Here is a 10,826-nt window from a genome sequence, read left to right as displayed (position 1 = left end):
AATCAGTTTAAATCATTTTCCTTGATCAAATTGCAATTAATTTAATTATTTAAATATTTCCTAAGGTTTGATCATTTCATCAATAATCTTATTTAATTAAAAGAAAACATCCCTTTTAAATAAATAAAATAATCTTATTTAATTAAAAGAAAATCTCTCTTTTAATTAAATAATTTTATCGTATTTAATTAAAATCTCTCTTTTAATTAAATAATCTTTTCTTATTTAATTAAAAAAATCCATTTTAAATAAACAAAAAAAATCTTATTTAATTAAAAGGAATTCTCTCTTTTAATTAAATAATTTTATCTTAGTTAATTAGAATCTCTCTTTTTATTAAATAATCTTATCTTTATTTAATTAAAAGAAAATTGTTCTTTTAATTAAATAAATAAATCCCCACTTAAATCTCTCTTTTTGATGAAAAAAGAAATAAATCAAATAAAATCTTATAAAAATTCCCTTTTTTTACACATATCTCTAAGTGGTGGGCTTTTTCCTCTTACTTGTCTTTTTAGGGATTTATCCCACATTGCTCTTGTGAGAAGCTTCCCACCTCCATATTTTCCTTTATAAGGAGCCCTCCTTCTCATTTAGATAGATGTTAGTTGCTATAATATTGTTATGTTGCAGGTTTGGAGATTTTTGAGAAGCATTTTGAGCCTTAGGATTTGGACATTGGAGCTTCATTGCAACTTCTCTCTTCTTGTCTTCTTCTCTCATGCATCCATGACTTCCATCATCATGCTTCATCCTTGCATTTTCATATCAGCTTATAGTCATATTTGCTTTCATAGATTAATCTTGCATTGTTATTTCCTTTCATAGATTAGATTTCCTTTCTTACATTTTTTTGCATTGTTATCATTTAGATTAGATTGCATCATCATTTGCATGCATATTTGATGATCATGGAGACTAGCACTCTTGATTTTCCTCTTTTAATCTCTTGTTTTATGGTGTACTTGCATGGGCACAAACTAGGTCAAACTGAGTGCCCCCATTAGAAACCCTTGCACTCCATGAATAGAGAGCTATGAGTCATCATTTGAGACCTCATTCTTGATAAATCTTGGATACAATGATTCATAGAAGTGTATCAACATTTTAGCACATATACTTTGATCTTGACAAGGTTGACCTATACATGAACATTTGACTATCTTACGATGATCTTGCTTTCATTCCTTTCATATTTAGCCTTCATATCTATTTTCCTCCATTCATTCTAGCCTTTCACTATCCTTTTCTCATTTGGTCTTCATCTAATAAAACAAAGTAAAACACAATGCTATGAAGTCTCTTAACAATCCTACTCCTTTGGACTGCATCCTTTCCTACTTTTGTATTATGCTCTCATGACTTATCCTATGTTGACCTTTCATTGCTTGTCCAAATGTGCTTAACATGACATTTTTTTCTCTAGCTTGGGTACTCTTGAGGAGTTTTCCCTTTAGGATTTCTTCTCTTCATTTTCCTTCATTCTCTTGTCTTCCATCTCTTTTGCTAGCTTGTTAATCCCTCTTGTCCTCCACCTTGCTAGAAATTGGGACAACACAATGTGATCTTGCTTGGGAGTTTGATGCCCATTCTGCTCAGGGACAACCTTTTTATATATTTATTGATCCTAAAAAATCCAAAAAATGATATATTGTAAAAAATTCTAAAATTAGAAAATGTCCTAAAAAAATGATCATTTTAGTGAAAACCTAGTAATATGCGCTTTGATGTATCTCCAAAAACAACAATATATTCCAAAAATGCAAAAAAATAAAAAATAAATTAAATAATTGCAATGAGATCTAAGTGGTGAAAACCTTGAAACAAGTGCTACTTGAGGCCTTTGCACCCCTATTTCTTAGTGCATGTCTTTCTCCATTCCTTGTCCTTGTTTCCTTGGTTTGGAATTGGTCTTTGTCTTTTTCTAGGGGGCATAACTGTATTAGCTTTGGTCTATTAGATTTTTAATTCTTTAGGACACTTCATAAATGATGTTTTTCAAAACTACCCCAGCTATATTTTTTAATACAACCCCTAACATTGAGTATTTTTCAACACTTATTGGTTTGGTCTTACCTAGTTTTTTCGTGTGACCTTACCTACTTGCAAGAATTTGACCCTTATCCTCAGAACTTAGTATCAGTTAACACACTTAGATTTTTAAAACACAAACACTTAATGTTTGAGCTATGTCATGATCTTTTCTTCATGTGTTGACTATTATTTTTTTTCATTGATTGTTCTTTTCTAATAAGTCTTTTAGTATGCATAGCTAGAGGACTTGGGGCATGGGGCATGTTTTTTATTTTCTTTCTACTTGTGGGTGTGGTCTTGAAGCTCTAGAGTGTCTCTTGTTGTCCCCTTGAAACACTTTGGATATTTGAGGCATCATCCTTGATTTTTTTTGCACAGCCATTATTATAGTCATCCCATCATCTATGCCTTGATGTGAGCATGGTTTTGCTACATTGAATTAGGTGAGCTAACATTAGAGTCATCTTGACCTTTATGTCTTTGATGCTTATGTTAGAATCTTTCCACATTCCAATCTAATATAGATCACATCCATATCTTCATAGTTCCACTTGTGACTAGTGATGATTGTGTGATTTTTCAATGTCCATTAATAATAGCCCAATGATGAAAATAAGTTCCTTAACATTCTCTAATGAATGATGAACACAAAATCCTATGTTACAGTTGCTTTATTGCAAGTACATCTTTGCATTTTTCATGTAGCTTGCATTATTAGACTTCATTTTTAGGTTGCATTATGAGTTTGAGAGGGTTTTCCTTCATCTTTCTTGTGGACTTTTAATCAACTATGTTCATGTCTTGATCTTCATTTCTTTATCTTCTTTTGCGATCTCAATTAAAATTTTCTATCTTAAACAGTTGATTGATTTTGAGGTGTTCTCTTTTTTGAGGAAAATTCTCTTTCTTCTTTCCATTTCTTTCCACCTCTTCCAAACTTATATCTTCCATTTTCTTTCACTCCACTTCTTTTCTTCTAATTCAACTTTGGGGCATAATCTTTCATTCTTGATGATCTACCTTGGTTCTGTGATCCTTATATTTTTCATTGTACATCAAGAACCTTATCTTTAGTTCAATTTGATCAAATTTATCAAAAAAAAATTTTCTCTATTTCATTTTAATTTCGATCACAAGGGGGAAGTACCTATCAAACTTCAATCCTTAATTTAGCTTTATCAATATTTAATCCACTTGGGACAACCTTGTCTTTGTCAAGACAAAATTATTATCAAAATTTGTATTCTTTGTCCTGATGTATTCCTAAGTTGACCACACAAGGTCCTGGGGCAATGCCTGAGGTGCACTCTTGTCATAGTATAGGATGCGATTGAGGGGCAGTGCCCCCATTGCCAAGCACATTTTTCCTCTTGTGTTCCCTTCAAAGTTTGCATTTTTAAAACAATTTTCACCCAAAATTGATGTATTTGAACCTTGAAAATGCATCACTTTAAACATTCTACTCCAAAATAGCTTATTTTATTTACCAATAACTCACAACAACTAATGATAATGTAAAATTGAATTTGACTTCTAATACTTACTTTCAAACTCTAAAACAATGCATCTATATGATTTACACAATACAAATTAAGATTAAATACTTAAGCAAGGCTATCAATTGCAAAAGATTTCATCCTAATGCATTGTTCCTAACACAACCCATCAAAATAAAATGCCTTTGACACCTTTACTTGGCAATAGCACCAAAATGATAACCAAACACTAAGGAAAATAATAAGAAAGAAACATAAATTAGAATGATTTATAGCTTGGTCTATTTGTGTCAATCCAAGGGCATAATCTTGCAAAAGGTGTCTAGGCAATATACCATCAAGGGGTGCTAATTGTGAGATGATGGATTATGAATGTAGCTACAACAGGTGAAGTGAACCTATGGAAAACCAAAATAAAATTGCAATAAGAGCTAAAATAATTTCAAAAATATCATAAATGAAAATATCTTTCTAGCTGCAATAATAATACCAACTATAATCATTCTAGAAATTGAACTCATAAATCTAAACAAAAACAATTTAGAAGCAACAAAAGAACATCATCCATGAACAACTAGTCTAATACACAAATTCTATATGTAAATTTGATTTGATTGTTTTTCTTAATGAAAATGTGATAGGAACTTGGAATATAACAAGAACTATAATAGTCTATTGAATAATGATTATAATTTCCTATGTGAATTCCAAATAAAAAATTAACAATGTGAATTAGTTTTACTAAATGAATGAAAAATAAGATAAAGCATTAGTAATCATATCATTCAATAATAATGATAAAGAAAATTAGAGTATTAACCAAAACAAGACATTATACTATTAAAACTTCAAACATGCTATAATGAAATAAAAAATTATAGGAAATGCACTAGACATTCCAAGAAGTGGGCCCCCTCCTCAGTTCATCAGGTGGTGAGATAAAAAAATGTTGAATATTGAACTAACTAGTGCAATTAATAGTTTTTCTTATTTCTCAAAAGAATACAAGATTGTTTTTTGGGTCTTCACTCTGCTGCTTATATATATATGTGTGGAATATTCAAATATGGAAAGAGTACTTATGAGAGGGGGGGTGAATCATAACTATCAAACGTTAGCCAATAAAAATTTTAATTGAAAGTAAGTTGCATGCATGTTAATACATCAAATAAACATGTAACAAAACTCATGCATCAATAACTCATAACACCGAAATTTTGGTAACCCAGAAACCCTCCAGGAATAAGAAGGTAAAACTGGGGTGGGGATGATACCCACAAAAATTTACTACAGTAATATTGTTCAACCACTTCTGATGGTTTTCCCTGTTAAAGGCTTGCCTTGTTAAAGGCTTGCCTTGTTAAAGGCTTTACACTGTATTAATAGTGACCTGGTTAGAGGATTTACAAACACTTAACATGAAGTATCACCTGGTTAAAGGATTTTAATCACCTAATCAAAAGGATCTTTACAAAATAGCTATAAAGCTAACCTATCATCATAGGATTTTCATTCTAATACAACTGCTAGAGAGTATTAGATACAATAAACCTGATAGATTGCAATCCTTGATTGTTGAATGCAGGCTCCTTTTCCGCCTTCTCCTGATCTTGACCCTTTGTGATCTGATAATCCTTGCTTCTGAAAATAGATTTTCTTATGCACCCTTGTATGTCCTTCCATATGTATGTTTACAATGAAATTTCATCTTCCTTATAAAGACTTCAAAGACTTAGGGTTTGATTTGGATCTACGATCCATATTGAATCTCAATTTCTTGCTCAATACTTGTTTTATTTACTAATTGGTTGCATGCCTTTATTATTTTTCTTATTGGCTGCATGTGAGTTGCACGAGAAAAATAAAAGATTTGATTATATCATTAAATCCCTCAAAGTTTACCTTGTGTCGGCTGCAAAAACTATTTGCATCATAGTTTGTGCAATTTCAAACTTTTATGCTGATCTACTGAGTTACTCGGCTCCTGAAGTATTTTCGATACTTGACACATGCTATTTCCTGGATAGCTCGGCACCTAAACAAAACTGTATCACTCAGCACATGTTGTACTTGGCACTTGTTAACACTCGGCACTTGTTATCACTCGGCACTTGTTATCACTTGGCACTTTATCTTACTCGGCACTTACTTTTGATCTTGGTTAAGTGTATTGACACTCAGTTGTCAAATTTATTCTTTAAGCTAACAATCTCCCCCTTTGACATGAGTGGCAAAAACACTTAATTAAGATCCATGTGACTTAGTAATTTATCCTACATTCAAAATTTGCTATCTCAAAATTTGCTATCTCCCCCTTTTATAATGCTTATGATTTCATTCCTATACTTAACTCCCCCTTACTTAATCACTTCTTATTACTCTCTTATTACTTATTCTCCCCCTTACTTAATCACTTCTTATTACTCTCTTATTACTTATTCTCCCCCTTTTTGACACTTATGTCAAGGGTCTTTACAATGAAATGCCATACTTGGCCAAAAATGTGCTATTTACTTCAAGGAGTACCTTCAAAGCTGCATCCCAATTTGCTAATGTGACATCCAATTTCTTATGCTGGATGGCAATCTTTGCTGCTAGGTGTACAAGTCCATCAGATGAAGAAAGATTGGGGTCTTTCCTAAGGATTGTCTCTGCATTTATCTGCTCCTTGTGAAGTAATTCCAAATGAGGAGTTATTGACGATTGAATTTGTATCAATTTTTCTTTTGTGGTTGCCTCCTCTGCTGCTAAGATAGCTAACTCTCTTTGTGTGTGAAGTGATTAGACAAAATGCTTCTCACTCTCAGCTAGATCTGTGGGGAGTTGCATGCTAAAAATTTTCAGATTGTTTTCCAAGCTCAGTATTTTTTGGCTAGTGTCCTGTGTGAATGTGGAAAAATCACACAACTTGTTGTACAGGGAAAAGATGTTTCCTAGTACAATTTTAACTATTATAACTTTCTTTGCCAGTTCTTCTTTAGACAGTGCTATATCACCATATATTTTACTATTTACTTTACCTTGGAACTTCTTTTTTGACCATTCAAGCAATCTAACATTTGTTTCCTGGTCTTCATTAGTCACCTGGTCAACTATATCAGATAGTTGTTCCATAATTGGTCTTGACTCATCTGGAGATTGTAAGCAAAAAGCTTCTATGAATATATCTTTAATTTCATTCAATGTAAGCTTATGCTTGTATTCCTTTCTTAGTGCTTCTTGTCTCCTTCTTTTGTCTAATGCACTCTGAATTTCATTAAACTTTTCTTCAGTAAGAGTGCTAGATTCATAATATGGGATCTTTATTTTTTCATCAAGCTCAGGAACTCCATAGTGAAGTTTCCTGACTGCCTTTGATGAGCTCGAGCCTGGTGTCCTAATTTGCAACTATAATCCATCTATGCTCGGCTTCTGAAGAGTTTGTGTTGGAGTACCAGATTTTGGTAATGCAACCAGTGTTTGTATTGCAGTATCCTCCTTCTTCTTTGTCTCATCTTTTTCTTCAGCTTGAATATCCCTTTTATGATTGCTAGGTGGGATTGAACTTGTTGGTTGTTCAGATGTTTCTTTTATTTCCCCTGCTGCTGTACTCGGCACTTGGAGTGTATAAGTGACTATACTTGGTGGAGGTGGTGGTGGAAGGAATAGAATACTAGTATTTTGTACGGTCAAAGGTGGCACTTGTGCTTTTACCTTGACTTCTGGATTCTGTAATTCATCAACACTGACCAATACAGGATTTGAACTTAATTTTGCTACTAGTGATGATTGGTCAAGGATTTCCAAATCCTCTACAGTTAATGGATTGATGTTTAGATTTGAAGTGTCTATAACATCCTTTATTTTTATGATATCTGTAGGTGTGATGGTGGCATGAGGAGGACTAGGAGGAGATACCTGTATGTTTTGCATACTTTGATCTTGTGGTTCAACTATATCTTTCTCTTCCTCTTTCTCCTCATTATGTGCCTCTTCTTCCTTTTCTTCTTTACTCTTCTCCACTAGTTCCTTCTCTTTTTCTTTGGTTTCTGATACTTTCTTTTCCTTTTTCTTGGAAATTGCATCTGCCTTATATTCTTCATTATATACATCTTCAATTTTCTTGTAAACTATTTTCCACAATCTTGTGGATTTAGTAACTACCTCTTCAATTTTATTCTGCAATATGTTGAATGCTCTATACTTGGGAATGAATCTATTATTATTCCTTTTTACGGCATTTATTATTTGATCTTTAGTCAAATCAGGCAACAATCTTGCTAATGTTGACTCCCTTATTTCTTTTTCCATTTGTAAACAAAAATGCCACTTATCCTCTACAATTTTATACAATTCTCTTGGCATAGATTCATCTAATTCTAGAGGTGTGTGCTTATACTCAGCCATCATAGCATACGCAGATTCCTCTAATTTATTTTTCTCTTCTTTGGTGAGCTTGGAAAAATTCAGGTTCTTTAGACCTTTTAAATCATTATTTCTAATTTTTGAACATAATTTATCAACAGCAGTCTGGGGTTTGTGTCTTACTACTTGAAATTGACTATTGTCCTCTGACTCTATTTTCTCCTCATCTGTTTCAGGATGGGGAATAAATTTCCTTTTCTTTGACTTAGCAACAGTCTTCTTTTAGTCTTTCTTCTTTCCTTTTGCCTCCTCTTGGGCTCTTTGTGCTACAGTCCTTGTGGTAGGTCTCTTTGGTGCAGGGGTAGCCACTTTCCTCCCCTTGGATTTAGGAGCAGAAGGAGTTGTGGTCTTTCTCTTAACTGGTGCTTCCTTGGCTTCTTCTACCTCAGCACTTTCCTCTTTGTCTTCTCCTAACCCTTGAGTCTGACCTTGAAGTTTATCTCCTTCTTCTTCAATGTCTTCTCCTTCTTCTTTTGTTGTTCCTTCTTCTTCTTCCACGCCAAATTTTCTTTTGATTTGTCTCACCATTTTCTCTTTCTTCTTTACTGCTGAAGCAGTCTTCAAATTTGTTATCACCTTTGATTTGACAACATCATAGGTTCCAAATTTTTTTGCATTTTTATCGGCTTCTTCTGCAAGTAGAGTTGCTATTGCTACAGAGGCTTGATCAACATCAAGTTCATAACCTAGTGGCCTAAGCCATCTTACTCTAGGTATAACTACTTGTATGTGAGTATAATCTATATCTACAAGAAAACAAATATCTTTTTCATATTTCTCAGTCAACGAGACTAGAATTCTCATTCTTTGTTTCATGGACTTTTTGAAGTTCTCAAAATAACCAGTCATTTGGGCATCAAAATTTTCACCCATCTATTCAATGTATCCATTAATTTGTTCAACAATTATTTTATCTGGATTCCATCTTACCTTACCCATAGAAGGAAATTCTTTCATCAGATAGAAAAAAATGCATATCAAAACTAATCCAAATTTGCATTGAGCTCCCTTGCTCTTCCTTATAGCTCCCAGATTTTCATTAATCTGTTGAAACATGAGCTCTACCAGATCATAAGTGTGATCTCTTTTGATTATCTTGTATGCAACATCAACTGCTATACAAGGTACATTGTTCAACCTGCTTGATTGATAGAATTTATGTGAAATGATTCTCATAGAAAAATCTAGTAGGGGATCTGTGACTGTGTCGATATTCATTCCTCTATTGTTCCATTTGGCACCTATATTTTTCTCTATTACTTTCCTTTTGTCACTTCGCAGGGTCTTTGGCCGATCTAGGGTTGGAATACCAGTAACCCTATGAACAGTTTTCTTGGTGAATTTTACTGGCCCTGACTCTAACCAAAAAGCTCCATCATGTATTTGGCTCAAAACTATTCGTACCCATTCAATTTTGAAAACAGTAAAAAATGCCAGGGTTTTGGTCAATCCTTTTCTTTCTATTATTGAAAACTCATTTTTCAGTACTTTGTTTTCACATAGTTTATCATATGCATTATGAATTTCTAAGTCTCCTATGGCACCTATTTTGATATTATAACATCTATGAACATCTTGGACCATAACAACTTTATCCGGAATAACTGATAATGCACCTATAGGATCATTCTTGTATGCTACTTCTAGAATGGGCTTAAATTTAGGTTGTTTAACTTCATTGCTGACCAACTGAACTTCATGACTCTCTATACCCTTAGTGGTTCCTGACCCAGATGCCATTGTTTGCCAAACTAGGTTTATAATTTAAACAAGTTTATAAGTCCTACGTAGCTTGGCACTTTAGTAAAATACCTTAAATCGATGAAATTTGTCTTGAATCACTGTTGAAATCTTTACAAATGGCTTCTGAGCTGATCTTGATCTTCTCCACTCTTTTTTGGCTTTGCTTCTTGTTTGAATGGTGGGAAAATGATTGAAAATCAAATTTATGTACTCTTCAAAATAAAGTAATAAATGCTTAGTACGCTGCCAACTGTCTACTCGTCACTTGAAAGGTTTCGTCATGACTCGGCTCTCATTGTGTTTTGCTTTACTCAGCTCCTATTGATATTTCATAGCTTGGCATCAACTATCAACTCGGTCGTTGTTAGCAACTCGGCTCCTGAAGGCAACTTTGACATATCTTCAAAAGTTCTCAATTTTGACTTAGCATCTTTGTTTATGCTGATTTCATTTTTGCAGTTCTTATATGTCTTGGGACTGATTTATGATGTAACTTGGTTTATCAATCCCTCACACTTATTATTTTCTTAATTTGATGAAGTGTGATCACTTGACCTATTAGGTGAAGTGATCTTTGTACTTGATGTGCTAGACCCATCTTTCTTCCTCCATGTCTTATTCATTTCACTTCTGATATGTCCAACATCTATCTTTGCCTTTCTATTGCTGAACTCAGAACTTGATGCCTTTGACCTTGTTGGGCAATTCCTACTGACATGACTAGTTTTTAAGCAACTGAAACATGTGGTTTGACTCAACCATCTTTTTTAGTTCCCTCTAAAATGTGTTCTTATGCAGTTCTATGGGATATGTCCATATTCTTGACAAAAGTGACAGCTGTACCTGGTGTTGTAATCCCAAAATTCATGATTTGATGTCTTTTCTGGTTGATTTACTGTCCACATAGTTTTTGATCTACATTCAAATGCCCTATGTCCATACTTTTTGCAATTATAACAATGTCCATCAAATCTTTGAGTCCTTGTGACATTGGATTCACAATTTTGTGTCATATGTCCTTGCATGTTGCACTTGTGACAGAAACTTTTGGGTATGTTTGATTGATTGAATCTTCTACTCTTGCACACATTAGTTGTATGTCCCATCTTATTACAGAAATGACAAGTGAGTTTTGAATTCTTACCTTTA

This window comes from Cupressus sempervirens, chromosome 1, assembly GCF_028749045.1.
Source record: "Cupressus sempervirens isolate cs-2001-9-10 chromosome 1, ASM2874904v1, whole genome shotgun sequence".
Classification (NCBI taxonomy): Eukaryota; Viridiplantae; Streptophyta; class Pinopsida; order Cupressales; family Cupressaceae; genus Cupressus; species Cupressus sempervirens.
The sequence above is the reverse complement of the archived record's forward strand: the minus strand, read 5'-3'. Positions refer to the sequence as shown.